This window comes from Macrobrachium rosenbergii, chromosome 12 (genome assembly GCF_040412425.1).
Source record: "Macrobrachium rosenbergii isolate ZJJX-2024 chromosome 12, ASM4041242v1, whole genome shotgun sequence".
In the NCBI taxonomy this organism is placed as follows: Eukaryota; Metazoa; Arthropoda; class Malacostraca; order Decapoda; family Palaemonidae; genus Macrobrachium; species Macrobrachium rosenbergii.
Genome location: NC_089752.1, coordinates 2,274,471 through 2,281,184, shown reverse-complemented (window position 1 = coordinate 2,281,184; position 6,714 = coordinate 2,274,471). Strand labels below are relative to the sequence as shown.

Below are 6,714 nucleotides of genomic sequence, written 5' to 3'. Positions count from 1 at the left end.
TGTGTGTGTGTGTGTGTGTGTGTGTGTGTGTGTGTGTGTGTGTGCGCGCTGCTGTTCAACTCGTTGTAATGAATCTTTCGTATAGATTAATGATGTATATATATATAGATATAGATATATATATATATATATATATATATATATATATATGTATATATACATAATACAAATATATATATAATTTATATATATATATATATACAAATCATACATATATAATTTATATATATATATATATATATATATATATATATATGTGTGTGTGTGTGTGTGTAAATTTACTTATATATACATATATACAAATAAACATAAGATATGTATATATATAAATGTATATAAACACGTATATTATATATGTATATATATTTACACATATACAAATACAGCATACATATATATGAATATATATACAAATACATATATAAATAATTATATATATAATACATACGTATATATGTGTGTACGTGTGTTTGCGTAAGCATAGAGAGTCTATATCTCCTAAGGAAGGCAAACATTGATTTAAGATTTTTCTGTTTAACTTTTAAAATAAAGTAAGTTTGGGTTTAGCTCCTTGAAAATATACGGAGGAGGGCGTCTGGCCAGCAACCTCATCCCACAAATGCTTGTCGAAAACCGGGAAGGTAACTCTACCCGGCATATGATGAAGTGGTACTTACAATACGTAAGTATGTGTGCGTGTACAATGCAGGTGAGTGCCCAATGCACTTAAATCTGACAAATGCACTTAACTCGGACAATACTGTTCTTGAAGCAGAAAGAAACTTGGCACGAAGTGTTCAGATCACTATTTTGCAATTAATTCATCACGAAAGCTCCCAGAAATTAAGCACTGGAACCTTTTTACTAGAGAGGATATGTCTAGAATTTCACTCTCTGGAAATGTTTTTTTTTTTTACCAACCCCCACTCTCTCTCTCTCTCTCTCTCTCTCTCTCTCTCTCTCTCTCTCTCTCTCTCTCTGTAACGTATTTTTTTCTTTATGCTCTTGCAGTGGTTGATGACCCAGTGGTTCCGATGACGTCACGTTTACGTCATGTGTTGGCCACGCCCCTTTTTCCCCGCATAACGGCCCTAAACCCCCCACCCCCCACCTTCCAACCCCACTCTTTCATTCATCCTTACCTCCACCCACAAGCCCCCACCCCCCTCATGCATACCTTATCTTACTCTATAGGTAAAAATGAGTGAAAATGTGAGTTGAATCGTTTACTGTTCAGAGCCAATTTCAATATGTAAGTCAACAAAGGTTATTAACTCTGAGCATATCTTTTTTTCATAATTATATTTTCTATATGAGAGCAAAGCGACGAGAGAGACGCCTTAATATCTTAATGATTTCGCCGGCCCAGCCCGGCAGAAACGCTTAACGAGAGATAAACGCAAATAACGACAATTTCTCTTAAAAGGACGATTTGATATGTAAGGAGAAATGGGAAGCTGTAGGCGGACGCACTCGGCGAAGGGTGGGCGGTGCCACGGCCAAGGGTGGGCGGTGCCAGACGAGGCCAGGGCATATATAAAACCTGAGTGAGGCCCTCGCTGCCGACTCCTCCCCCCACTGCCACGGCTTCAGGAAGACGTGACCACCTGCTGTAGATAAAGTCGGTGATAAAGCAAACGCACGCACGCACGTACACACATCTCGCCGTGGACCTAACCCATCATCTCGCACCCCAAAAAGGATAACAGCAGCCACAGTCTCCCACGCCCCCCACAACACACTCGCCAAATCTTCCACCTGTCTTTTTCAGCCGCGAAGGTCAAAAGTAAGTACTGCTGATGTCAGATTTCATTGACTTTATTCCTGAGTCTTCTCTTTTTTTCTTGTCGTCAAAGTTGCGTGGCGTGGTGAGCGTTTGAGGGAACTCCTGCCGAAACTTTTCAGGCAGTTAATCTTTTCTTATTTTTGAACAGTTTATTCATTAACATAGCTGCCGGTGGAAAAACTTTTCATTCAGATCGTCTTTTTTTTTCCTTTTGAACAGTTCATTAATTAACATAGCTGCCCGTTATTTTGCCCGTATTTGATTTACATACTATAATATGCGTAAAGTTATTCAAGAAGTTCTCATTTGGCAGAGTGAAACTTTTTCATTTCCCTGGGATGATTTTGCTCGTTAAGTACTTGAGCTTCACCGTATTCATAAGTAGACATATGTTTTACAAATGTTTAGAAGTTTCGACAAACGGAATCAACATATATACAGGTCTTACACAAAGTTTTGCTTGTTACGTAAAAGCATTGATGAAATGAGTATATAAAGTAGGTAAGAGAATAGATGACTATTCTAATAAGCAAAAGCATATGTAATAAATATATGTATGTATGTATGTATGTATGTATGTATGTATATATATATATATATATATTATATATATATATATATATATATATATATATATATATATATACATACATACCGTATGTTCATACATAATATACTGCACTGGCTACATCAGTCTGTAAATCAATACCTGACTGTGAATGTATACGCAGTTGACAAGATAATTTAAGTTAGACGTGTTTTCAATTTAATACTATACATCCAAACATACTGGTAAATTTCAATATTACTTTTATGTCTTCCCCGTTACTTTATGATGTCATTCATAACTGACATTACTTTTATTTCCTCGTCAGCGGAGAATATTAAAAAAACAAATAGACAAAAACTCTGAGAAAAAACTTTACTCCAACCGAGCTACGACGCTCCTGGCCTAGAGCCAAGAGAGCGAGAAAATAAAAGGTTGGTCTTAACTGTTAACTATTGCAAAGTTTGGCCGACAATGCTCCTACGCTTTCTCCGTCTTTCGTGAAGGGAAAGATACACAGCTTGCGACTGCTTCCTCTAATTTCCTCTTTCGCAAAATGATCGTAATTAGCGGCGCAGTTTCAAAGATCCGAGTCTTTGCCTTTTCAGGACAGATGCTCACTGACCGTAATCCGGTTAATTAGTTTATTCCGAGCCGCGTCACAAAACTGAATTTCAATCTTCTTTAAAAGAAGGACTGGTTTTGCGTTACATCTATTTCAGGGAAACTGCAAAAAATAATAAATAAATTGTTCACAAACATTTATTGAAGTAAGATGCTAATTTCACATTACTACGTGTCCAACGGTTGTCCCATTCGTGTAATGACACAGTGCAAACCTACAGTAATATTTTGGGTAATGACACTGTACAAACCTACAGTAATATTTTGGGGTATTCTTGATTTCATGTCAAAATGGATTAGCCCACAGGAGCGCCTTCGTAAATGAGACATGAAGAGGGGTTGTGCGTCGTAAGTATTTTCACGTAAATGAACTTTGAGGTTGTGCGTCGTAAGTATTTTCACGTAAATGAACTTTTTTAGAATAAAATAAAAAAAGAAACATGGAAAGGAATCATTACTGATTCATGTGTGGCAAGCGAGCGAATCCCTATGGGGAGGTTACTTAGATTACATGGTCACATGTCAAAGGGAGGAAGTCGAGTCTCTGCTTGTTATTTGCTTTTTATTTCGTCATAGAAAAAGATATAGAGGAATATAGAATAACATAGAAGATTTTATCGATTGCTCATGCAATATACAGTATACTCTCTCGAGTGATAACAGTCTCCCAGTCTCTTTTTGTTATTTGCTTTTATTTCGCCATAGAAAAAGATATAGAGGAATATAGAATAATATAGAATATTTTATCGATTACTCATGCAATATACAGTATACTCTCTTGAGTGATAACAGTCTCGCGTTGAGGAGAGCTTTTTGTTATTCTCACTTTTTTTCTATTTCAGTTTTAAATCATAGAGGAATATCTTTAATATAGAATATTTTATCGATTGCTCATGCCATCAGTAATGAATTAATTGAGTGATAAGATGGGTTGAGGAGAGCTGGCATTACACACTTTTTCATTTCAGTTTTATATCATAAGTCTTTCTTTAGTTCGAAAAGTTCATATAAGTGTTTCTGTCCATCAGTAATGAATTAATTGATTATATAATATAATATATATCTGATTATATAAACATATATAATATATATATATATATATATATATATATATATATATATATATATATATATATATATATATATATATATAATTTTATACATATAATATATATAAGATTTCAAATATCCATTGCTGAAGCTGAAGTACTAATTACAATTAATTTACTTAGGAGATATATATATACATATGCATATATGTACGAGTAGTTCTTATATAAACACAGTTCTGACACTTGTTCCGTATATAAATATATTTTGAGTTTTCTGGCAGATATGTTATCTAACTAGACAATAGTTCATTAACTTTCTATTTTTATATTTGCTAGTCAAAAAAAACTCTCAACGCGATTTCCGCAGACTCTTAGAAAAAGGTCATCTTTCACCTCTTCCACTGATATAATCGTGTTATTGTTGCTGTTGTTACTCTAAATTACATTGCTGTCATTGTTACTGTAAGTGTCATAAACAAGAATCGCAACGTAATGACAAAATAGCCCAAGAAAAGAAGGCTAAACAGGAAGCATAATATTTGGAGGTATTATAAATCACGATATCTAATAAGACTATTTCTTGAACATTTTTTCATTAATTATATTTATGAATAACGTCTTTTCACAACCATACTATTTAAATGTATACTGTACTATTCGGTGATAATGAAATTTCACATAAAATCATTAAATGAAGGTTTCGTTTTCATATAATTTTATGACGTCTCTCTCTCTCTCTGAGATATTTATACACATATATATATAATACATGTATATATATATATATATATATATAAATATAATATATATATGCACATGTATAAATATACAAATATATATATAAACACATTAGCTGAGCTTGAACTTTCCCAGTGGCTTCAGCTAATAAACAAAATCACGCTTACTTTTTGTGATTTCTTAGTATATATGAAACATATATATATATATATATATATATATATATATATATATATATATATATATATATATATATATATATAATAACCAATAATCATAATTCAGAATATGCGTTTGAACGCTAACACCACAATTATATCGGAGGGCATGAACCAAACCTCACTCCTTACGTATGCGTATCAAACTTTCCAAGCGGACGTGATATCTGTGTGCCGCCCCCCCCATATCACCCCGCACTCGGCCTTGGGACTTTATCTTATCGATTGGCCTTCAGTGACGTGCTTTCATAATTACTTCCCAAATATACCATCTACGTCAAGTGATCGTTATACAGAACGTCCCCATTGTAGAGAATTATAGTATTCTATTTTTTTTTAATTAACTGAATTGCAACTTTTGCCATCAAGTTTTTCTTGGATGTGGTCACCGTGCAGTAATAGTGATTTGAGTCTTTGTCCTTATGCCTTATCTTCTTATGTTTAGGATTCACTTCTTATTTATCCCAGAAAGGAGACATGCTACTGAAATCAATTATTAAAAGCTTTAGCTAAACGGTAATTATCTTCCACGATAGGGCTTAGCCATTTTTATAATTTTCCTGGAAGCTTTCAATTCTCCAACTATGATCTATTGACATTTAATATCCAAGTTGTACACATCACCCACATTAATGATTTCTAGCAATAAAATATTGCCTTAATTTGCTTTCCTGTTAAGTCTGGAAAACACTTTTTTTTTTCTCGCGCTTCCTCAACTTCCAGCCATCTGCCATTATCCCAAATAAACTTTTCGGTCATTAGCGTTTTACTTAACATCTGCCGGGTATTTTTATCTGCTCTCGTAATTGGACTTAGAATGCAGAATTTATGCCAAAGACCACGCGTTAGAACCTATGAGGTCACCGGTCGCTAAAAGGAAAATTGGCAGTAAGAAGGTTTGAAAGGTGTATCAGGAGGAGAAGCTCGCAGCTGCACTAAGAAACAATTGTTAGAGAGGGTGGAAGGTCGTATGGAAGAAAGCGAATATGAACGGAGGTATGGTAAAGGGAATGAAAGCCCTCAAAGTTATTTTAAGTTTCTTTGAAAATCGTAAAATATGGAAATCTAATCTTATTCTTTTACTTCAGCTCTCTTGAACACAGAACTGAATTGAATTGAATATAGAATTTAGGCCAAAGGCCAAGCACTGGGACCTATGAGGTCATTCAGCGCTGAAACGGAAACTGACAGTAAAAAGTTTGAAAGTTGTAACAGGAGGAAAACCTCGCAGTTGCACCATGAATCAATTGTTAAGAGAGGGTGGAAAGTATGATGGAAGAAAGAGAATATGGAAGGAGGTACAGCAAAATGAACTAAAGGGGTTGCAGCTAGGGGCCGAAGGGTCACTGCAAGGAACCTTAAGTAATGCCTACAGTGCACCGCATAAGGTGCACTGACGGTAATACCGCCCCCCCTACGGAGTCTTCAGCTCTAAGATATGTTTAACTTTTCTTCATCTCCCATTCTTTGTGGAGGGGGGAATCGAAGCGTCTGGCGGACGCCGTCTCTTAGACGGAAGAGTATTGGTTGTCCCTTTTAGACTAATCATCGTCTCGTTTGTCTTTCTTTGTTGTGAGGACCGGTTCTGTCCAAAAGCTCCTTTCTCTTGTCGCATGATCAAATTTTCCACCATTTTTGCCAGGCTGTCAAACACTTTTATTTTATTTCCAACACTCACAACTTTATTCCTTCCAAAAACTAGTCTTTTTATATTTTATATATATATATATATATATATATATATATATA

The 6,714-nt window shown here is 34.8% G+C and overlaps 1 protein-coding gene across 2 annotated transcripts in view; it reads left to right on the top strand.

Annotated features, from left to right (window-relative positions):
- The first annotated feature begins 1,561 nt into the window (after nt 1-1,561).
- Nucleotides 1,562-6,714, top strand: part of Dh31 (diuretic hormone class 2) — a 200,761-nt gene continuing 195,608 nt past the window's right edge. The window contains exon 1 of one of the 2 annotated variants that reach the window (XM_067113304.1): nt 1,562-1,786. The gene's annotated coding sequence lies outside the window, so the exon portion shown is untranslated. The remainder of the gene's footprint in view (nt 1,787-6,714) is intronic. The other variant, XM_067113305.1, reaches the window with a different exon arrangement.